The 24,148-nt window shown below is 50.3% G+C and overlaps 2 protein-coding genes across 2 annotated transcripts in view; one reads left to right on the forward strand and one right to left on the reverse strand.

Moving 5' to 3' along the window:
• Window positions 1-19,111, reverse strand: part of EPS8L2 (EPS8 like 2) — a 66,856-nt gene extending 47,745 nt beyond the window's left edge. Inside the window, exon 1 of the mRNA XM_032996449.2 lies at window positions 18,790-19,111. The gene's annotated coding sequence lies outside the window, so the exon portion shown is untranslated. The remainder of the gene's footprint in view (window positions 1-18,789) is intronic.
• DEAF1 (DEAF1 transcription factor) overlaps window positions 1-24,148 on the forward strand; it is a 95,681-nt gene that overhangs the window by 38,096 nt on the left and 33,437 nt on the right. Inside the window, exon 2 of the mRNA XM_032996450.2 lies at window positions 23,349-23,438. The gene's annotated coding sequence lies outside the window, so the exon portion shown is untranslated. The remainder of the gene's footprint in view (window positions 1-23,348; window positions 23,439-24,148) is intronic.

The raw sequence follows: 24,148 nt of genomic DNA on the forward strand, positions 1-24,148 counted from the left end.
GTTTTCCCCTTCCTGGGGGTGCATCCTTAAGAGCTCCAACAGTCTGCAAGCTCTGACACACACATTGTCTTCTCCTCACTGTCATTTCAGCTGTGGCTCATGCTTCCCTGGTTAGAGGGTTCCTGATCTCCCTCTTGCCACCCAGGCAGGTGGGCATCCATAGGAAAGGAAGCAAAAGGCAATTTAGCCATGCGATGTGTGGCTGTGCAGGAGTTGTCTTTGACTCAGCCTTATCAAATCCAGTTTCGAGACCATGCACCCACTCTTTTCGTGGTGCAGGGCAGTGTTTCTCTATGGATCACCAAAAAATCCAGCTAAACCTTGTGTGTGAGCACGGTGTTTAATGGGCCAGGGGCTCCAGCATCTAAGCCAGCCTCAAATTCTGGACGCAGGGACATAGAGCAGCACAGCACTGCACTTCTGCTGGGGGGACTTACAGGGGAAGCTAAAGCCTGGCACTGTGACCTGTCCCAGGCCAGGAGATCTCATGTGCTGTAACAGAGAGCCTTAGGGAGGCCAGCAGAAGTCAATGCTAAAGGACATCGAGGGGGGTGAAGTCGTATTGTACTTTAAAGCAAAGGAAATCTCACTCCCTGACTTTCCGGACAGTCTTATCCTTGGAAGTCAAATATCCTCCCGAAGACACACGGAGCCATGAGAGGAGCCTGGCATTGTTGTCTGTGCTACATTTCTGTACTTTTAGAGCAAATGGAAGCAGGCCATACATTGTTTTGCTTTCTTTGAGTCTCTTTGAAGAGGGAGCTGCAGCATTTCAAGGGTGGAGAAGCTCTATGGGAGGGGAAAGAATAATAGCTCTCTTCTTTGTAGGCTCATCACTGCTATTGTTGTACATTATTATTAGCAATACTTCTCCCTTGTCTGCTGTGGTCATACGTTTCTGTTTTTACAGCAAATGAAAAGGGATTTTGAAAACTTCTTGACTTTTGGTGAAGATTGGATAACTTGAAAATGTGAAATACTAGTAGGGTTTTTTTAGGGGTATTAGTATTATAATCACTATTAATAACAATAGCAGCATCTAGTGTTTTGAGTATTTTTCATCATGAGTCTAAGAGTGTCTTTAAGAGTGCGATCAAGTAGAGTGAGCTGGAGAAGGTTTGTTGGTATCGGAGGACATTAGAATATATGATTGTAGCAGCAGAGAAATGCTGGGCAAAATGCAAAAGCTTTTGCTGGGACAACTATAGAAAAATATGGCAACCTCCCCCCAAACCTTAAATGCTGACAAGCCACCTAGGAGTAATTTTTTTCCTAGCATGCTCTAACCCATTTCTAACAAACCTTGTATTTGTTTCCATCAGTCATCCCATTGAAATAAGTCCAGTGTGACAGGACTTCTGAAATGCCCACAAGCTAGTATTGAAACATGTTTTCCTACCTGGAGCCACGGTACTGATACTGATGGTTTAACTGATGTGTCACAAAAAGGGGTCAGATAAGGTTTGATGTCCATAGCCTAAAGTGTTTCTTGACCAGGTTGGGCTACTTAGAATGATGCCAACATGCAAAGTGGTCCCTTATGCCCCGTCAGGTCAACCCAAAAGTGGTGAGGGAGAATGGTTTGTTTCATTCTGCAGTGCTGTGAGGTGCTCAGGGATGTGGCGAGGGAAGTCTCTGCACCAACTCGATTATGGGGCTTGGCCACTGGTGAAATACATATGATGGAAACACTGCCCGGGGGTCCTGCCTGCAGCAGGTATAACAAGGCTCCTGCGGTCTGTGTGTGTAGCCTGTGCCAACTGGATGGGCCAGGCAGAAATGGTAGATTAGCAGAAGCCTCCTCAAGTAACATAAAGCGTCGGTTAGAAACATTAGCTGGCGACCACATGATGTTATCTTTTAGACTTCCCAGGACAACAAAGCGCCGTCTGTTAGGGTTGCTGAGTGTTTTCATAAGGGAATGTCACGCTGGCGAAAGCTGTTTGATGGACTGTCCTGCAAAACTAAGTCTGCTTGTACCCACCCAAGAGCAAAGGGAGCACAGGCATCGTGATGTGTGTCCTGCCCTGTCCATGCTCCAGACAGCCCCCCCAGCACCACAGAGTATCCTGCCCACTCCCACGAGCTGTCCTGCCCACTGTGATTGTGTTGAAGGACCTGGCAGATGGGCAGGGCTACAAAACAGCTTTGAGGTGTTGGTGGGACACTGGGATCTGTGTGCTCAGTGCTCTTCATGTGGCACCAAGGAATCTAAATTCACACAGTCTGGTTTACACCTCTAAAAGTGCTTGTGAGATAGACCCTGGGAGCCTGTGGCAGACCTGAGAACTTAACCTGTGTCTCTTGTGTCCTGGTCCAGCCTCCTAATGATGAAACCACCCTTCTGCTTTTAGTTGCTTTTCTGAGCCTGACAGTAAGGATTCCCTGACAGGGCTCACCAAAAGAAAGTCAGACTTGCTTGGTAGGGTCTCTGCCAAAAACCCGCACTCGTAAAGAAAATCATCTTTGTGTTAGTCAGAAAGCATCAGGGGAAACCCAAATCCAGAGCAAAGAGGCTGACAGCCAAACAAATAAACATGATAATGTTGTACATCTTTGGTCCCCCCTATGCAAAAAAGATATAGACAGGCTGGAGAGGGCCCAGAGGAGGGCTGCAAGGATGATCAGGGGATTGGGCAGCCTGCCCTCTGAGGAAAGGCTGAGGGAACTGGGTTTGTTTAGCCTCGAGCAAAGAGGGCTCTGGAGAGACCTTATCCCCATGTTCCAGTGTTCGAAGGGTGGCTACAAAGAAGATGGGGACTCCCTTTGTGCAAGGAGTCCCATGGAAATGATGAGGGGTAATGGGGTGCAAGTTACTCCTGGGGAGATTCTGATTCGGCACAAGAGGGAAATGTTTCACAGCGAGAACAATCAGCCACTGTAATAATCTCCCCAGGGAAGTGGTGGGTTCCCCAACACTGGACACTTTTAGGATTCAGACAGACACAGGGCTGGGCCAGCTTGTCTAGACTGGGCTTGTGCCAGAAAGGTTGGACCAGATTGTCCTTGAGGTCCCTTCCAGCCTGGGATTCTGTGATTCTAAAGTTGTTGTTGCTGCTGCTCCTTTGTAAAAGCAAGCAAGCAGGGATCTTGTCCCATCTTAAGACTGAAATTTCTAAGGCCTGACTTTACAAATCGGGCCTTGCAAAACATGGTGGTTCAGTAGGACCAAGTCAAAACTTCATGACAGTTTTAACATGTTGCTGGTGATTCCTGTTTTGGAAGGGGGAACACATCCAACCAATATTTCTCAGAGAAGACCAGAGAGTCTGGTGACCCTGGAGTCCCCATTCTTATCTGCATTGTTTGAGATGTCTTTCCAGTGCCCTAAGTTTTGGAAAGTAGTGAGTCCTGTTGTCCTTTCCTTCCCCTCTCCCACCCGTGGCACCCTTTCAAGTTATCTTTACAGTGACAGAGCCACTCGAGATCAGAGATCACTTGGGGAAGATGTTAGCCTCTATGGAAGAGGTGAACATGAATGTGAGTGTAGCTTGAGGGTGTGCATGGCGTGTAGCATGTCACACTCATTAGTGTCATAGGCGATGCGTACAACCTGCTAGGTATCTAGAAGAAACACTCCCTGCTCTGTACATGGGATTTTTCACATTGTGGAGATTCTCCAGAAGACGAGCACCTGGATAAATATAACCCAGCCCTATAGGTCAGCGCTGGCCTGAGCAGAGAAGAACCAAGAGTTCTTCAGCCTCCATGGGAGAAGTGGCAGCAGCTCTTTTAGACTGAGGCACCTCAGATCTACAGCCACCCCTCTGCCTGCTTTGATGCACCCCGATTGCCCCTTTTTGTTTGAGTCCCCTCTCCTTATGTGCTGTGCCCTTCCACGCTGTGCCCAAATACTGCAGAGGATCAGGAGGAGATTTATATCCATTGCTGAGGATCACACACAAGTAGCCTGTGCCTTGTTCACTCACTGCCTCAGCAACAATAATTTGTGCTTTAAAAGTATTTCCTGGGAAAATGTTTAGGCGGACTTCCCAGAGTCAAGAGGGAAACACCCACATGCTTGTCTGGCAGCTGGGCTTAGCAAGAGCAGTCCCTGGGAGACCACTTAGCCCTGCTAGGTTGCCCTAGAGATTTAGGGGCAGTGTATCTGCTGCTTTTAGTCCTGAACCCCCAGGAGGCTAAAATGGAGTCTTGGGAGTTAATGCTCAGAAACACAGACTGACACTGCAGTGCAAAAGTGCCAATATTTACAAAATCCTGATGCGAGAGTCACAAACTACCTAGGGGGAGCATGGGAAGTTACCTCCCGTGTCCCTGCACACACACACTTGTGTGTGGCTTTTTCCAGTCTATAGGTGATACACAAACAGACCTTAATTTAGGTCCAGGTTAGGAGTCCAGGCAGCAGCGCTGGAGGCTCTTGGTGCCCACAGAGGTCAGTGTGGGAGAGGAAGGCTTTGCAGGCTAGGTGAACCAAACTGGGAGCCTTTATATTCCTGCCAGAAGGTAAAACCTTCCTTCAAGAAACACAACCAAAAGCAAGTCTAGACAGTGCCTTGCTCTATAAATACCCAAGGAAAATGCACAAATAGGCACAATCTCCAAGATCTGGGGAAAAAACTGGAAGCTGACTCCACTACCCCTCTGAAAGATTTTTATTGTTTGCAGAGTCCCTGTGCTGAGTCACAGCTCCTGAATTTACACTTTTCCTCTCTGTTGGAGGAATCCCGCAGAAGCCAGGTGGAGGAAAAACACCAAGCAAGTTTGGGCTTGCTGTGTGTCTGTTGAGCATGCTTCTTGCCAGAGGTACCACGCTGAGCATTATCTATGCTTGGGCTGCAGTTCAGCAAGCTTGAGAACCAGGCCCCAAAACAGGGTGTCAAATATTAATACTTGTTTTTGGAAAGATAGAAGGAGACGAATGAGCACACCTTGTATAAAAGCTCATTAAATGGTTTAAACTAAAAGACCTCAATTCAAAACTTCCCAAATGGGAGAAAGTGTAATGTGAGTCACTCGCGCTCCCCAGGAATAAAACTCAACATGACGTGTTCCCTGTGCTTCCTGTGAAGAGTGTTGTGGGGAGTTTTTGTAGCTTTTTCCTCTTTCCTGTTTTTATTTGTGCCCACAGCTTCTGTGAGCAGAGCCTGTCCCCTGCCCCGTCACTGCCACCACCCAGCCCACCCAGCTCCTGGCAGATGGGAGCCATGGGGAGAAAGGAGCCGTGGGAGGCTGGTGCTGGTGTGGGACTGTCCAGGCAGGATGCGAGGGGAGGGCTGGAGGGGTCCAGCCATCGACCCGTGGGCAAAGTTTGCTGAAGAAATGCACTGGTACTTGTGATACTGAAGATTTCTCTGCCCTGCGTCCTTATTCAATCCCCAGCCCCCAAAATGATCCCTTTTCCTAGCCTGGTTGTTAGACTCTGGGAGCTGGCTCACCAGCAGCAAGGGGGTTATAGCTGTGAGTTTTAGAATGGGGGAAGGATTTGACACTGGGACTCTGTTGATGAAAGGGATCCTTCTTCTCTTCTCTGTGTAGAAAGCAGGAATTGGACATCAGGCCAGTAAAAATAGGGAGTGACTCTGCATGTGTGTGTCATATTCCAGAGCAGGATGGCTAACAGCCCAAGGCCCTGCCCTGTTCTGCTCTGGCCCAGCCTGACAGAGGGCATTGAATCACCTCCATGCTCAGGCAAAACACCAAGCCCCTGTGCCTAACTGGCAGTGTGCTTGTGTCTCCTGGCTGCAAGCACCGACTCCCAGAGCTGTTCCTCACGTGCACCTCACTGTATAGTGAGAATATCTCTTGTTTCTCTTATGGCGTTTCCAGGCTTGAAGGTGTTTGTGGAACAGCTGTGAGACTCGGCAAAAGGCTGGCGCCAGTGGGGCAGGATGGGCTGGAAGCCGCAGATGGAGAGGGGGTCCCAGGGTCCCTGCTGAGTCCCTGCTCCTTCACGCAGCGGTGTTAAGGTTCTGATTGAGGGCACAGCAAAGTGTTCTTCCTTATGGTGGGACTTCAAGACCAAAAAAAAAAAGAGGCTGATTTGCTCAAGGCTGTCATATCCATGCTTAAAGGTGGTAGTGTGTTTATGTGAAGCACCTGTAGCAAAACTGCTTCTTCCAGAAGCTTTTGAAGCTCTCTGGTGCAACCATCAGCTGCCACATCTACACTAATAATACCTATGTGGTCTTTGTAGTCCCCAGTGGGTATCAGTCATTTATTGCCAGCTGTGGCCATATAGGTAGATAAGAGATGGGCCTTTGCTGTCATGTCTGCTTTGAGCTAATCACTTAGGTTTATTATTTGTTCATTAAATGATTGCTTTAATGTGCAAGTACACTGTGATGCCACCTCATATTAATACTGTGCAATCCTTACAAGCTAGCCACAGTAATCCTAGTTTATTCTTACTTTTACAGGAGACCTGTAAATCCTAACAGATAAATTTGGTAGGCCAATTCATTTTCCACATCTCAGCAAAGGCCTTAGCCCCAGGAGGACTGTGATACTTAAACCGGAATGTCACTTGCCTGGCTAGTGCCAGTCCAAAGGGGGCTGAAATGCTTCAAGGAGAGATGACTGGGTGGTAGGGTTGGTCCCTCGTCAACCCTCAGGATAGGCAGAAGGAGTTTTGTTTGTAAATGAAGTCCTCCACGCTGACTGGCTCATGAGGTGTTGAGATCAATGAGACGTTTCCACTACCTCCTCCTAAAGGAAGGGCATTTCTGGTCACTCCCTGAAATGCTGATTCACTTGCCTGGCAGAAATTCAGGCATGCAGCAGGACAGTCGGTGTGTCAAGAGCTTTTTCTCCATCAGAGAAAAGCTTGTTATTAGGCTGAGAGCCACTTTGGGGGCCATGTTTAGCTTCAGCTTGTCTCCAGCATGGTCATATTGAAATCTCTGGGGTTGCAGCAAGATGTAGAACATGACTGGTAAATCTGAACCAAGGAATACTTTTCTCCCTGTGTAGGAAGGTCACACCATCATATCTTTCCCCAAAGAAAGGGAGAGGGGTGCAGCTTGTCTCCCTCTGCCTATACCAGTGAGTAGCTATTTCACTCTGCTCCTTACTCTCTTTCCAGTTGTCTGCTTACAGCAGCTGGGGCTTGGGGAAGCTAATGCATCAATAATTTTAATTTCCTGCTGTAAAACTTGCCCTGGGGTTTTTGCTGGGAGGGTGGGGCAGAAGATTTGAGGGAGAAGATTAATTTCTTCAAAATCACATTTGATGTTTAAGGCTTTTCTAGCCTTCTTTAGGCTAATCACGACAACATTCGTTGCCATCTCTTCCCACCCCATTTTGTGCTTCCTACTCATATCCTGTCTGTGTATTTTTGGCCACTTGCTAACAATTCAATTGAGCTCAAACTTGGCACACTGGAGCTCGGCTCTGAGTGTCACTGCAGGAAAACAAGCTGACATCAGTTTAACCAGCTCAATGACCTGGTGGCAGCCACGCTCTCAGAGACATGGCAGGGTCCAGGTCAGCTTTTGGTGTGGCAGGGATGGGGTTGTTTCTTGCGGGGTATATTCAACCCCTCAGAATGCACGTGGGGCTCTGATCAGATATCTTTCCTTTGGTGCAGGTGACAGCCACATCTCCCAAGCACTGTGAGCTTGTTCAGGGGCTGCTGCTGGTTTCTTCAGCGCTCTCATCCCGGGTTGCCCTGAGATGCGAGCTCGTGTGGTGGGAGCTGGAGCAGGAGCACAGGCAGCCAGAACTGGGCCCAGCCCATGTACTAGAAATAAATGTCCATGCTGGCAGACCAGAGCTCGCCCGTGGGGAGACTTTGCTGATGTACCACTGGGCTCCTGTCTCAGGGCACTGGCAGTGGCTGTGGATGCAGCTTGGCTCAACAAGGGTATATCATCTACCTGGCTCAGGGGAGCGGGCTGTGCTCCTCAGGGTGGGAATAAGCAAAAAATGTCCATGCAGCAGCACCTGGGCATTTTTCAGTAGTAGTCTAATCTAGTTTTTTATTTATGTTGTTGGTATTTTCATATATATGTCATGGTAGATAAAATTCTATATGGAAAATTGTGATTTTTCGCTTCCCAGTCATCTCTGAAAGGCAGAAATGGGAGCTCGTCAAAATGAGCTTTTGCTGTCAGTCATTTATTTGTTTGACCTGCAATATGCTGAGATTTTTGGATTCCCAAGGAGAGCCCCCATGGGAACCGTAATGTTCACTGCTGATCCAAAATATGTTCTGCTGTAAAATATTTACCTAAACTTCCATGCCCAGCTGAGTGAGGATAGCCCTGTTCTGTCTTTGGATTCAGAAGACAAGATGCACAAGCACAGAAAACAATGAGGGGAAGAGTACCAGGTGTTATTCTCAAAAACCCTACACAGGTGTCCTTTCTTAAGACAAACTTCTCATCGGAGATGAGATTTCAGCTCACTGGTCTGACAGAGGTCTCCTCCGTCTCCTTCGGCATGTCCTTTAGACTCTGCAGGGCTCTGCTCCCATCAGGGAAAGGGCACTAGAAAAATTTATGACCTCACAAAGAGGAATACAAGGACGGGTACAAGGGGGTGAACTACTGTGGCAATGCAGGTGCTGAAGCAGGACGGAGCAGCGGAGTGGCTGTCGGGGCAGCGCTGCAGCCAGTGCCTGGCATTCCCCCGGGGAGGGACAGCAGTGCAGCTGATCCCAATGGGCTCATTCATTGCCTGCTTGCTTTCATCTCTTTTTGAGCAACCCATCTTGCTGTCCTGTGTGTGGCTCTGGACTGAGCTGTAGCATTTGGAGCCTTCTGTCAGCAAAGTCTAGTAGAGAGATTCCTTGTATTAACCCTTGGGGATGCTGTTAGATCTTACTCTTTAGCAATCTTATTCTGGGAGTTCCTCTCTTCTGCTTTTAAACTCCTGCTTGATTTTCACTCTGAAACCTGGGCTAAAGATGAGCGAAAGGTCCTGATTCTCTCCTAGCAGCTTGCACCATACCATGACAAGTTCCAGTCTTGGTTCTAGGAGCAGATTCAGCATTTCCCACCCTCCTGCTGTCCGTGGCCACCACCTCGTCCCCAGCAGCTGTGTGCGGTAGCACTCCAACCCAGAGCAGGAACCGATAGAGCTTGAACCCCATTCCTCTGACACGCGCATTTTTTTTTAAACTCGCTGGTTTATCTTCCAGCCGGATCAGCTCCAGAATCAGACACAGCCCAGCCCCACAAGCCCTTGTGCTGGCACAACGAAGGAGCATCACAGGAGTGCGAGCAGCCGGAATGGCTCAAGCTGGCATGGCTGCCAACTGTGGAGCCTCCCCCTGCATGCGTGCATGGAAACCCTGGGCTTTTACAGGGTCATCCTCTGTCATCTGGGTTGATTTCTGATGTTCAGGCTTTCAGCACAGCTACTAAGCTCTGTGGAGGAGGCCAGCAGGAGGGGGTTTTACAGCATGAACATCCAGTTACACAGTAACCAGAACAGTCCCATGAGAGATCCTTCCAAAAAAAAAAAAAAAAAAAAGAACATACCTTCCCTTTGCCCTTTGTTTCACTTAGAATAGAAGGATGTGTGAGGCTGGGTTTATCAGAAGGATTTAAATGGCAGTTTCTAATCTTACAGTGCAGAAATGTTTTAACAATCTTGCTGCAAAAAAATTAATCTTCTGCAAGGGCAAGGAGGAAAAAGCACAACTGGTCCCTGCATCAGAGGCCTGGGCTGAGAGTCTGCGAGGGCAGTCTGCGGGCTAGTCTAGGAGAAACCAGGAGTGATTACAGGGCTGGGAAGGGAAGAGTCTCCTGCAGTGTCTTGAAGAGGTAAGGTTTCACTAACCACTTCTGCATGCCCACAGGGGCTTGGCACAGGGATTGCCAGTCTCAAGAAGCTAAAGCTCTGCAGGGAGACATGAAGGAGATGCTTTCTGCTGTGGGAACCTCAGCACTGTGGAGCAGGTTGTCCAGAGAGATTGTGCCGTCTCCATTCTTGGAAATTTTCAAGAACAGACTGACTAAAGCCCTGTGCAACCTGTACTGATTTCAGAGCTGACCCTGCTTTGGGTTGGACTAGAGACCTCCTGAGGTCCCTTCTGGCCTGAGTGACCCTGTGATCCTCCAAGAGGAGAAGGGGAAGGAGCAAGAAAGCCCTTCTATGCCGGGTGGGCAAGCTGTGTTTGCAAGAGTTGGGGCCGTTGGAGGATGGCACACAGTCGTGCCAACACAGGCCATGTGGATTCTCCTGAAGCCAAAGGAGGAGGCAGGGGTGGTGTTTACCACAATCTGTAGTTTAAAACCAGTGAGTTCTCCTCACTGGACTGACTATCTTTAGGGTATGCTGATCGTTAAATGAGCCACAGGTTTATGGGTCACCTCTGGAGCAAGGAAAGATTTGCAGGAGCAGGGTGGTGTCTAAACATGCACATTGAAGGACCTGGCACATTCCGGGAAGGTAATTTTGAGGGAAGGGTCAGGTGGCCCCAAGAGCACACATGGTTTTGAGAGGGACAGAGAGCCTCTGACTGAATGGAGAAACCAAAGTCATTTATCCTCCACCTCAGCAAATACTAGCTTTCCTGACAGCAGAGATGCAATCCTGGCAGTCAGCCCTCCTGTGCAGTTCTCCCTCAACTGTAGGCAAATATATGTAGATGTCATTTTTAGCCCTTTCAATAACAGCCCTCCTGCCCAGAGCTGTCTGCGAGAGAATGTTGCCAACCTTCCATGAAGATGCTCTTTCAGGATCTGCAGCCCTGGTGCATCTCAGCTGGTGGGACACACTTGGGCTATAACAAAATGCTATTCCTGGTGTTCCCCAGCCAGGTCGTCCTCAGTCCTGCCCTGTGGGACCAAATGGTGGCAAGAGATCAGTGTGGACCTGCTGTTAAGCTGGATGTCAGGAGCTAACCGAGTCCTCTTTTAGCGTGAGTTGTCGGGGGACAGGATTCTGGGACAGGAGGACCTGAGTGCCAGTGACGTGAGCGGAGCATGGCCTCTGCAAGCAGCACCTTGGCATCTGCGTGCACTTGTCTTGGCAAGGACCGAGCATGTTGGAGTCAGCGTCACACACTGTGCTCTAGGGAAAATACCAGGGACTGCCGAGGGTGGAGACAGCCCAGACCTCTCCCATAGTCTTCTCCGCTGCTTTAGATCCTTCTTCTAACCTTTGACCGTTTGCTCACAAGGTCTTGGCAGGCTGGGAGCAGAGAGCAGGAGTGTCTCTGAGCTTGTGCCAGGTGTGGAGCAGATGTTCTGGGGACCTGTCTGGTTTGGTTTGCATGTGACTGTGACAGGCAGGCTTTGACCTCTCAGCTTCTTTCTTCCAGCCACCCTCAGTCCTCACTTCCGAGATTAAACCTGCACATTCCTTTCCACTGAACAGTCGCTGGGGCAGGAGCTCTTCTCCTCCCTTCTATCCTCCCTTTTGGCTCAGAGGAGCCAGAGACAACTGCCTGGACACGAGGTAGTCCATCACCTCTCCCATCACCCATGCTCAGTTCCTGCTCCGGTGGCGGCTTGAGAGCACACACAGCTGTAGCACACACAGATACCCAGAAAAGAGGACAAGAACAGTACAGGCACCCAGGAAGCCTCTCTGCAAAGTTTCCCAGCCTCCAGCAGTGGGATTTAAGAGCTCTTGGTACCCCTTTTCATCCCTGAATTTGTCCAACTGCATTTGGCCAATCTGTGTAAACTTTTGACATCCTCAATGGCCTGTGGCAAGATGCTCCGCAGCTCGGCTCCGCATGGTGTGCTCAGCCATCTCCTTTTGTTCATGCCGCACTTGCCAGCTGCTGGTTTCTGGGGTGCCCCCAGCTCTGTTATCAGTAAACAACTGTTCCCTTCTTCATTGTCTCCATGCCACGGGCAGTATCACAGAACTCCAGGAGAGCAGCACCTCAGCTGTCTCTCTTCCAAGCTGAAGAGTATTGGAAGTTTTGTAACTTCAGTCACATACACAGAAGTTCTTCCTTATTTTTAATCTCGGAGCAGACGCAGCAGCACAGAGGAGCAGTGGGAAAAGGGTGCTTCCATGTCAAGAGGATTGCTCAGGCAGCTGATAGCCCAGCCACACCTAGGGTGTTACCTGCTCATACTGGCAAAGACCAGCAATGAGCACAGCTCTGGTACATTTCCTCGCAATTTATCCTGTTGAACCTGCTCCTGCCTAGTTTAGTGCAGCAGCTCATCTGACTGAGCTGCAGCTTTTCTGGCATTTTTTTTTTTTGCTTGTTTTTTTTCAAGCAGTAGTAACTCACAGCAACAAACCTGCCAGTCCTACGGAGCTACAGTTAACTCTGAGAACCTTTCATATCACATTTACTCTCCTGCCCTGCCCCTCCTGTTGCAGAAAATGTAGGGAAAAAATCCAACCCAACATTTTCCCCATGTTATTCACATCCAGCCTACTCTGGCTTCATTTGAGTGCCTGGTTGCAGTGAGCCTGGATGCTGGACTGGACCTTCCCTTCTCCAGCTTGGGTTCTCTGCTATTGAAACTCTGCAGGGCCAGCTGGAGAATGCTGACTTACACCATTTGGGAATCAGCCCTTTGACTTCAGTGGGGCAAACTGCTGTTTCCATAGCTCAGATGTACTAGTCTCCTCCTGCAATTTAGAAGGTTTGTGTTCTCAGGTGTTGGAAAAACAGAGGTGAATCAGCAATGCACCTGGCCTGCATGGTTGGGTACCAAGCCCAGCTGGAGATCATCTAGAGATGGTGGGTGCAGGTGCCTGGTGGTACAAGACTCCCTTCCCTGCCAGCCCAAGCGACCTGACTCTTCTCGCGTGGATCTGAGCATGGATCAAGCCTGTTGAAGTCTATCTAATCCCCAATCAGAGGATTTTCTTGGGTGCAGTCAGGGACACACTCTCCATCACAGAAGTCCTGCCTGTGTCAGATATTGAGGGATGGAGCCTCAGCAAGGGACAATTTGCAAAACTCTTTTGAGGTCAGTGTACATCGACTGAGGAGCCATCCCTACTACCTAACCTTACACCCAGCAAGCAACTTCCACACCTGCACAGGCTACCTGGATTCCTCTTCCTTCTTCAAGGAGTTTTGAAAGTCTCATATCTCACCCTAGAAGCAATGCCACGAGCATCAGGTGCTGAAAACAAGACAAACTGCCTTGCTGTGTGAAAGTCAGTGTTACAGATTAACCTGGGGGAATGGCCAGAGACAAGTCCATTCACTTCTTCCCCAGAGGAAAGCATGAATATCTTTCTAGGGAACAGAGGTTTTAATTAGTGCTCCCTTCTGCATAAAGCCTGGCTCTCCTACTCTGTCTCCTCAGATGAGCACAGCTATAATTAAGAGGCAGCAGTGTCAGGAATGAGAGCAGGCTCCAGCCTGTGATTTATTAAGGGATGTCGTGGGTGCAATTACCTTTCTCTCTTCTCCTCTCCCCAGTGTTTTTATAAAGGGAATTTACTGATGAAAGGATTGTCTCGGGCTCAGGCAAATGGTCGCCTCTGTGTTTATCTACAGCACAGACAGAGCAAAGGCAGTCACTGCTTTTTCCTCCATACAGTTACCACTGAAAGCCTCAAACCTGACTTGGAGGATTTTGTGTCCACAAGTTGCAGTTCTGGCCTAAGCCCTAACCCTCTGTGACCATCTGTGAGCAACATGGTGACCAAGGGCAGCACCCACCAGCACCCTCCTCTTTGCCAACAGTGGTGGGAGGAGGAGTGACCCCAAAGGAGTCCTGTTGGTGGGAACGAGTGAGCAGCAGACTGGGATGAGCCACTTGGATTGTTCACAGTAATGGGGTGGGTCAGGGTTTGGGTTTTGCTTTGTATTTGCCGGTGAAAGAATCTGGGGAAGCCCACAGCTTTGTGCAGAAGTTCTAGTTTTCCTGGCAGCCAACACCTCTAATGCACGAAGAGTTTAGAACTATCTCACTCCCAGATCGTTCCCACTTCTGGTCATCTTCAGGGAGGGGAAGGTTACATGTAAACAGTCTGGGGGAGGGTGATGTTGACCCGGACTGTGCCTGTTTGCTTGATCTTAATTGCCATCCTGCCAGCAGCAGTATTTCACTTTCTGAATTACTCAGCGATGGTGAGCATTACTGTTGGGTGGCTGAACTTTGCTTTATTGCTATTCAGATAGACTGCACTTTACCTTTGTAGGATATAAATCTGGACAGGTTGAGACTGATAAGACAGAGGTAAAAAAAAAAAAAAAAAAAAAGGAAGTAGGAAGAACAAAATTCAAACAAGTTCAAATTATGAAAAGCTTTTTGGGGCCAGGACTTGACTGGAAATCAAAAAAAGGAAAGCATTTGCTGGCCCTTTCCAAAGTGGTGTTGAAAGACCTCAGCCCACCAAATGTGGAGTGTTACTACTCCACCAGCCATTGCAAGAGCTGCCTTCACCTTGGGCAAGGCTGCATTGGAGGCCTGTGAGCCATGAGGGCTCATTCCTGCCACACCTGCCCATCGCAACAGCCAGAGCTGTTGCAAAATCCTGTCCACTGCCCCTTCCTGCCCTGGCAGTGCTCAGCTCCTCCATCCCAGCTGAAATGCCAGAGAGAAGCCGTGGCAGTAGCAGTGGGAAAGGAGAGGTAAATGGGTGGCCTAATGCCTCAGCAGGTGAAGACCCAGCCATGGTCTGGATGTGGGAATGTGCCCCTGGCACCTGAGATGTGGTTTTCTGGCACATAAGACAGGGTAAAGAAAACCTTAGAGGGAGATGCTTGTGAGGAGGGTTGATTTGTGACCCTCCTCTCTAGGCAGTGATGGATGAAAGGGCATGTAGCATCCCAAGCGGGCCCTAGCTGCCGCGCCAGCCGGGGCTGCACCTTGTCCCCTGATCTGACATGGAGCAGCCCAGCCTCTGCCCTCACTCAGCCTCTTGCCTTGTGCAGATGTGAGGGTCCCCCTGATTCAACCATGTCTGCAGGAACAGTCATCTCCAGGCTTCTCTTGGCGCGTCAGACCAAATCAGGGCCAAAGCAGCTTGTCTGGCCACTTCAGTCACTGTTTGGGGCAGGCAGAGCCTGTGACTCCCCACCTTTTGGCTTCCTTTTCCCATGGGTTGGGAAGCTTTTGGTCTTTTCCCTCAGCTGAGCCTCAGAGGCAGTGAACACGTTGCAGTAACGCCCTTGGGAACATTTGGGGAATGGGAATAAGGGCTGGGCTCTCCAGTGCAGGTGTATAGGGAGGATCTTCAAACCTGTCCAGTGCTCAGCTACACACCCTTCCCTCCCTTCTGAATTGCAATCCCTCCTGATTTAAAATACCAGGGAATAGAAATACCAGGGCTTTTTTCGTTACCCCCCCCAGCATCATGCATCACAAGTTTGCAGGAGGCACCATCCCCAGCCCAGGAGAAAGGAAGCCTCCCGCTGCTGTGGGGAAGGATGAGCTCTCGCCTTGCGTGCAGAGGTGGCCTTGTTCATGTGGGAGCAGCACGATGACACCAATGCGTGGCATCTGCTCTCCCTGGGATCCCCTTCAACTCCCTCTTGACAGGGATTTGATGTAGGGAAACTAAATATTTTAGGGATAGGTGACTGCATACTTTTTCCCTGAGATTACCATTTCAAACCTGTTGCATAGGAGCCAGAGTTGCTATTCACAGCCTCTCTGCTACATGAAAATCTTCACTGCTCCTCTCTGCTGTAACCCTGACAGGTAGAAAGCTGTGTGGTCTTGTGGGCAGGTGGAGATCCGGGAGCCAAACTGTGACCCCAGGCCTCCTTGGATCTCATCTGTATCACTCAGGTGTTGTACAGTGCTATTTCTGATGGTGCAAGGACTCTCCTACACCAGTCAGATGAGCAGGGAGGGTTTCTGAAGGTACCACCCTTCCCCTCCCTTCGAGTGGGAGGCTTGAATATCTCCTGGGCAGGCAGGTGAGTATTTTTCTGGGCATCTGGTGAACCTTGGCCAAAGCAGGGTGGTTCAGGAGGCTGTGCTTGCAGAGTCATGTGCTGCTAGGTCTGCCTGGTGCTGTGTGCGTGCTACTGTTCTAGGAGGACACCCTGCTGCTCATAAAGCTTTACCACAGTGCAGGAAACCATCTCTGTCACTCTGGGAAGTGTGTGGACTCCCCCTGGAATTTCTACTTGGGGGACACTAAGGAGGACTTGTAAGGCTTTGAGTAGCTTTGGAGGGTGATTATTTTATTGCCGATCACATCAAATTCATAGGCTAAAGGCCGTGCACTAACATTTGCCTTGGAGTTAAGAGCAGTACTGCTGACTGCTGTTACATAAAGTAGACGTGAGGCCAGACTTCAGCCCCACACAAGGAGAAAACTGCTGAGTCTTCATCAAAACCACAAACTGCCCTGACCTAGCACTTTGAGGGAGATCATGGCATGGGAGAGAGGAAGCGAGCAGAGAGTGTGATGGAGATACAGCTCCAAAGCAGCACCCTGGCATCCAGCCCTCTGGGAATAATATTACAAGGCTCCCCCACCACTCAGGCTTTGTACCCAGACTTATTTTATATGGATGTTTCTCAAGCCCACACAAGCCAATGCATATATTCTTCCTACATCACTCCTTTCTTTGTCTACCACAAGGACTGAAACCTCTTGAGTCGTTTAGCACATTAGGGTCTCATCTGAACCTCTTTCACTTCCAGCCTGAATTATCTCATGACTCTATGAAAACCACTCTGTTTTCCAGCACATTCAGCGCCATCTCATTGAGGGTCAGATGCTAACAAACATCTGGCAGATCTGGTCCCGAGGCTGTCCTCCAGCAGGGTCTCGTCCCCTGCACGTACAGCCCGGTGACTCTGCTGGCCTGGGATCCTCCTGTGTGACCCCTCACTGGCTCTTCGTGCCCTTGGCTGAGGCTGGGCAGGCAGCCACAGCAGGACAGACCGACGAAATGGTGGCTGCTGTTAATGTTACCGCAGACAGCGTCTTCTCTGCGATGCACCTGCGTGCACGCAAACGAGCTGCCATCCGACTTGGCAAGATAGTCCGTACAGACCAGATGCTGCATCCATGGGAGCTGGGCAGACAGATCCCCAGAAGCAACGATCTGTAGGACCTATTTCACCAGGCTCAGGGCTGGGTTTTGTCACTCTAACTGATGGGGAGTTGTCTACAGTCAGCAAAGGTGGGCACTGATGCAGAGTCTGTCTGCCTCTGTGATACAGAGCCTGTGGCCCAGAGAACATTTCCTCCTCGTGTTGTGCAGCAGCCAGACTGCTTGCCTCTGTCTTGGTGGCTTTACCCACCCTCACGTTGGGTGGTGACGGAAGGCTTGTCTTGGCACACTGCTTTATCACCCCAAGCAAACGGGTGTGCGTCCAAGCATGTGCACATGCAGCAGCCACACTTCAGTTTTCAGAGCTGTTCCCTTCCCTGGGACTTCACCAACATCCAGTTCAATGATGCCAGCACTCAACTATTTTCTCAGGTGCCTGAAAACACCCCCAGTCCGTCTGAGCTCTGTGATTATATGAGAAACCCACCCTGCCCTGCAAAATACAGCAGAGCAGATCCTGCACTGGATTGCCTACAGGTGCCAGCTCATGCTGGAGCACTGGGATCCAGCCGAAAGAGCACCAAGTCCTCAGCCAGCCAGCCTGGCTTCCTAACGCTTTGGCAGTGGAAACCAGCAGCGGGTACAACCCAGGCCAGACCACAGCAGGGATCAAACTGTTCGTATTGTCCCAAACACAAATTTAAGCCTTGGTCTTAAACAGGGCAAAGCAATGACCTTTGCCGCTCACAGACATGTTCCCACAGTGGATCGCAAGTCCCGCTTCACAGTCCTGTTTTAAAGGGCTCTCTGGTCCAATACAGCTGCCTGCCCTTTCTGTGTGCGAAGGACTAATTTTTCTCCCTGACCAACTGGAAACTCAGTCACTCAACTAAACAGAGCCAGGAATGCACTACTGCGTGTGGCAGCCGCGGGTGAAACTCTGTGTGAGTCTCTGCTTCAGCCAGCCAGGCTGTTGTGTGTCAGCGCGAGGCTGAGCCTGTTGCTGTCATTTCTCTAACTCGGAAAAAGTCCTTTTCAGCGGCAGATCCCACCAAAGCAGCCCAGCGCTGGACCTCTCAGGTGAGCAACTGCCAACAGCTCTGATCCCTGTTACAGCATTTGATCCGAGCAGAGTTTCAGAGCAGCCCAACAATGCAAGTGTTACTCCCCATTGCCCTAATTACAGCAGGGCAATCACCATGTTTTACTACTGTGTTGCCTCACAATTATTTCCAGTATTTAAAAATAACGTCAGTCAAATCATTTGTCCCTGAGCCTTGTCCTTGGTGGAGTTTGCACTGCATTTTCCAGGCAAATAAGTGAAAGGGGACAGGAGAGCTGCGCTCCAACGCGTTAATGCAGATGAAAGCTCACCGTGAGCCAGAGCTGTTACACCAGGGAACGGGGCAGCTCCGAGTGAGCCTCCCCTCCGTTTTGAAATAGGGTGAGGAATCTGGCCAAGGTCACAGGCAGGGAGAGCTCACCCACCGAGAGCTGCAGCTCGCCGAGGTGCCCAGTGGGGAACAGCAAAAATTCTCTCTGCGTGCATCCTGAACGGAGGAAACTCCGAGGTTTGCAAACAAACAGCTGCTCAAAAGTACTGTCTCCAGACTTCAATTAGGAACAACAAAAAAAAACCCGTTCTGTGCCAGACAGACATTTTGCTGCCAAGAAAGTGCCACCTACTGGATCCGGCCCGGCGGGGAAATGCCAGGATGGGAAACAAACCCCAAAAACATAATGCTGGAAAAATTACTCTTTTTCACCCTTTAAAAAAAAAAATACACAAAACTATGCACCGATAGTTATCCCAGCCACAGCTCCCTCTCCAGTCCTATTCCCTCTGCAGCTGAATCAACCAGACTTCTGAAGCAGACAAACGTTGTGGGGTAAATGTGAAGTTTTAGGGTTTGCGAGGAGGGACTTACCGGTGCTGAGAAGCCGCTCTTGTCTCCCGCAGTTCCCTCGGCTCCCGTGCGTCCTCTCCCAGCGAGCCGTGCCCTCCTAGTTAAATCCTGCTGCCATTCTCCGGCAGCCAAGCTCCCTCTGCCTCCCTGCACGACACTTTGCCTGTGAGCCTAGTGCCCCAGCCCAAACGATGGAGGAGCAAGTGAAGCAGAGCCCACCTGGCACCCCAGCCTGGGGGTCCCCGTGCCGCTGACTTCCCTCTGCCCTTTCGTCTCGGTGCCGCTTGCCCCGGTTGTCTGAAAGCAGGTGACAGAGGTTTCTTGGCAGAGGAGAGAGGAGGGGAGGGATGTGGAGGCAGCGAGAGGTGGAGCTGGGACCCGGCGCAACAGGTTACTGTATAACTAGGAGCTGGTGGCCCCGGCGAGCAGGCTGCATCCCCACAATGTGCCGGGGGCAACTGGGGCCTTTGCCCACTCCTGGTGCAAGGGGACTGAAAGCCGAGCTGAGGTGCTACCCAGCAGGGACGTGTTAAACTTCAGGTTTCCTTTGCCTGAGATTATTTTGTACCCAAAGGGGAGGTTGAAGGCGGCGAGGGGTGGCAAAGGAGTGCTTGGAGCTGGGTTTTCCATCACCGGTGAGGGAGGGGGATGCGCTGCCAGGCCTCCTTGTGGGGGGAACAAGGCATCTTTTGTGCAGCCTGGTGCTCTCCACAGCTCTGCACTGGCTCACGAGTTGTTTTCCTCCAGCTTTGCTCCTGCCTGCCCTGATGGCTGCAGTGAGGAAAGGTGTAGTGAGATGGAGGGAGACAGTAAAATGCTCTCTCTCTCTCCAGGTCCCCAGAGCAGTTGGGGGGGAGGAGCAGAGCCCCCTTCGGGGCACCCCACACCGTGGCACTGTGCTCCTTAGGGTTACAAAGCCATAAAGCCCCTCGTCTTGCCCCAGCTTGACCATGAGCTGGCGGGAGGTAGTGAGGCCTGGCCATGCCACACGTCTCGGCCCCACGCTTCAGCCCCTGGCACTGGGCACAGGTAAAACATAGCTTTGGCAGAGCTGTGCTGGGGTTAGAGCAGGGAGAGGGGAGTGATTGCTAAACTCACCTCTGGAAGGAACCAAAGTGAAGCAATTGCCGTGGCACAGGAGGGGAGTAAAGGGCTCACTGGCCTTGGGGATCAGGCAAAAATGTTTTGGCATCACCAAGCAAGGCTTGCTCCTCGGCAGGAGATGCTCCTTGTCAGCTCTGCCTGGGCAACCACCATATGCAGGACCCTTTTGTTATTCACACATGTGTGCCCATGCGTCTGCGTGCCAGAGAGAAACTGTTCATGACCCTGTTGGCCATCGCAGGGAGCATTCCTCTGCCGCTGCAGTACTCTGTGTGCCCTCCCCTGTGGATGTCCAAGCTCTGTTACTGGTGTAGTCAGGAGTGGGATCACCATTCCCTCTTCACCAGGGCCCAAGGTGGGACACAGAGAAAGCAAGAGCCACTTCTTGCTGGAGTAGCAAAGGTGGGACTTGAGCTTCAGCCCTTGCATTGTGGCCAGTGTCATTCCTGTGTTCTCTGGGAAGGATTTCTTTAGAAGCTCTAGTTTCATCATATAATCTCTTGTTGCTCCTCTCTTGCTCTTAAAAAGTCAGAAGGAAATTTTAAAAGATGGCAAGGCCGCTCCTGAGTTTCTCTTGCCAGACTGTAGAGGGGATGTTTGGGTTGTGCTTGGGGTCTGCCATGTTGCCGGCTCAGCCCTGCAGACCATTTTGGGGGCCTGGAGAGACCCTGACCTCTGAGAAATGGTCCCTTATGTGGGCAGACTTATTACTTTCAAGGAACGCCTTGTTTCATTTGTCTCGAGATTTAACATTTTTTAAAATGATGGGATCAGCTCATGAGCTGATCATTAAGCTGGAAAATACCAGCTGAATGCATGGGTCTTACAGATGTGTCCATGGCAGTGTGTGATCCATCTGGTTAGCCAGTCCTCTCCAAAAAGTGGGGGTTTTGAGAGCATTTAATTAAAGTTCACGTGCATCACAGGCCTGCTCACCATCCCCAGGATGTATGTTGAACCCATGGCATGTACATGCTAGAGAGACCCCTTGTCACCAGCCCCGGGGAAGAAATAGCTGCAACTCTGACATTAGAGAAAGAAATAAGAAAACTGTTCCCTCATGGGACACAGGTCTGGAGGGAGCCTGGCTTCCTTAACTCAGTGCTTGTCAAGTTCCCTGCTGCCATGGTTTTCTTTGGTGCCTGCTGCGCTATGGGGGCTAGTGCTCAGCTCGCTGCCTGGCCTGCGTCCAGCAGCCGCCGCCCGGGGTGAGTTATTGTGGGAGGAATGCCACCGGGTGAGCTGGATGGGCAGGGGGAGAGCCAGTTCTCTGCATGACAGTTACAATTTTGGCAGCTCGGTTTTGACAGGAGGACAACCTCTTCCGCTGTGGGAGAATGTGAACTGATACTCGGTGTGACGCACCCGCCGAGTGCCCTGTCATCGTCCTCACTGTGATGTCGGTGAGATCCCCGGGGATCTCAGTACAGGATGCGTATGAAAACATGGCCAGCCCTAGGAGAAGCAACATTTAGAGAATGCCAGCCACGCCATCAAGCAGGGGAAGGGGTGTGGGTTCAACAGAAGGGAAATGCAGTAGGAAATCAGCTGTGCCAGAGCCCGGTGAGCCTTGCTGAAAGGTTTTGTGCAGGAGATCCCTACCCCCTGAAATGCGTCATCTGCCACTGGGGCATTTCAGTGGGACTGCTGGGTTGGGCTGACTTTCTCGGTATGCAGACAGGGAGTTGGCAGGATTCTCTTGGAGAAGCCATTTAATGTTTAACTGACTCCTTGCTACCTGGCAGCCTCAGCTCCTCGTTCATGATGAAGGCAGGCACAGCGGGCTACCATGAGGTGCTGCACCCCGTAGGAAATCTCTGACTGCTGAGCAGAGGAACTTTTCCTCTGGGCAGGGAAGAAAACCACAATGGAGTTTATTACATCTTCCCTTCCACAGCTGATGCTGGTCCAAGTGGGCCAGAGGCAATCAGCAAGAGGGGAATTGCCCCGTTGCACGGTGGCAGCTCCCGTACGCCCGCTCTTGACTTGGCTCCTGGAACCAAACGAGCGCGCGTCCTCAGCCTTGCTCCTTCGGCCACAGTGCAAAGCCCTTCAGCGCTGTGACAAGGACGGGGGACACCGGGGGGGCTGTGCCGCTTCAGCTGAGTTTTGGTCTGGACATTGTTTCTGCCTGTTGAGGAACACAAAAAAGCCGTGGGCCAATAAAGCCCTATCTCTCAGTATCTCCGAGTTTGAAATCCCAGGAGGCTAACTTGCCTCTCAGGATCAGCCTTTTAAATCAGGTTGGCGGCAGACACCCCTGTGATGGCTTGAGAACAAAGACTTCTTCCTTGCAGAGTAAACAACACCCAAACCGAGCTCCTCAAAATATGTGTTCCTCTAAATTTTTAATACCATTTTCATCCAACTTGCTCATCCTGTTTCAGAAGGGCTGGGCCTCATAATTAAAAGCTCCAGCAATCTTATTGTCTGGCAGATGTCATCAATGGCTTCACTTTGCTGTGCCCTGCTTCTCTGAGCAATGGGAATGGTTTAGAAAGGAGCTGCTGGTTAGAGAAACTCTCTGAGGCCAGAGCCTGATTCACTTTGAGTCTTTGTACCAGCTCAGCATGGAGAGAAGCTGTCACGAAATCAGAGTCACCAGCGTCAGTGATAATTCCCATTCAAAGCCTGGCAATGCCTGGGACAGGGTTGTCTGACGCTTACGGGCTTCTCTGTCCTATGTTCAACACAGAGTGGGGGGCTGTCAGGGCAGAAGTACCCCGGTATCTGCTCATCTAATCAGAAAAACATTCATGGCCAATTTTATCTTAAACTGGAAAACTGAAACAGAGCTGTCCTGCCATTTTGGGGGTGCAAACCCAGGTTGGTGCCAGCTGACCCCCAGGAAGCACTGACAGGTCTCCAGGACTCTCTGACCAGTGCTCTGAAATGAGCTTAAAAATGTATGTTTATTATCATATGTGTATATTTACTCTATTGCTGACTGTTAGCAAGCATTATCACTCTCTGCTGATTCTTGGTTATCATCTAGGTGATGGTTAGGGAGCAAAGGATTCACCATGTTTTATAACATCTCTCTATATATAAAACATATATATGTGTTATAATATAGATAATAGATCATATATTTTATATATATATATATATAAACCACTGTTTTATAAAGCTGGAGGAGGAGGCTGCTTTATTCTGTGTGGCCCAGCAGACTGTCCCAAACTCGTACTGTGCTGTGGGGATAGGCAGGAACATGGCAGCCGTCACCTGATTAACACCCTCATCAGAAGCATTTTTGAGGGCTATTTTCTGCATGGATCGGGCCAGGGCTCCAGTTTTGTGCCTCAGCATCACAAATGGTTATAGGGCTGTAGCTGAGGGGGTGGTGATCTGTGGTGGGGTCAAACACCTTGGGGTAGGAACACCTTCTGCTAGCTTTACTGATGTCTGCTGAATTTACACCCTGGGGCTCTGCTACCTCCAGTTGCACTAATATTTTGTGTTTGTTTTGTTTGTAGCGAACACCACAGGAAGGAAGGAAGGTAAAGCAAAGAGGCTGCAACTCGAAGTTAACGTGTGACCCCATCTGCCGTACCACCTACATTCAGGTAAAACAAAGTTCCATTTAGCAGTATTTCTTTTCAAATCTGTCAGATGTTCTATTGCCAGACGTTTGTATAAGGCAGGTGTAAATACCAGGAAAAAAATGTGCTTTTATTTGTATGCATACAGAAAGAGGTGTTGCTCGGTGTGTGTTCGTCACTAGTGGGGTAGATACAGCTCGGTATGTTTGTCACTCCTCGTAACAAGTATGTGATGAGCACATTCCGTTATGCCACCCAAATCTGGAAGGACAATTGGGTGGGTGTTTGATTCACGCAGGTTAAGCACAGAAACATTTGGTCATTCAGCTTCCTGGCTGCTCCTCAGCACCCAGTTCTGCTGCTTTGACGTTGTGTTCACGGGTGCAGCCTTGCTCCTGCTGATCAGCAGAGGGTTGCTTGTGCCACTGATTTAACAGGGTCTGGCCCAGGGGGCTTCCTGCCCATGTGTACATTTTGATTCTGAGTGCTGGGCAGCGTAACGTGGACAGAAGCTGGTGTTACCTGCCCTCGGAAGGGGCTCCCCTGGGCATGACCGAGGGATGAAACTGGGCCCTTCCACAGGGCCTTCTGCGCCTTTTGTTCCCTTATACCACCCCTGGAAAGAAAACAGTCTAGCTTTGGCAATACCGAGCCTGCACCGCTGTATTTTCAAGCTCCGGCTAGTGCAAATTAGCACAGACCTCAGGCGCTCTTTCCTGGTGCAGGAGAGTGGC

Source organism: Tyto alba, unplaced genomic scaffold (assembly GCF_018691265.1).
Source record: "Tyto alba isolate M040663 unplaced genomic scaffold, T.alba_DEE_v4.0 Super-Scaffold_8, whole genome shotgun sequence".
NCBI lineage: Eukaryota > Metazoa > Chordata > Aves > Strigiformes > Tytonidae > Tyto > Tyto alba.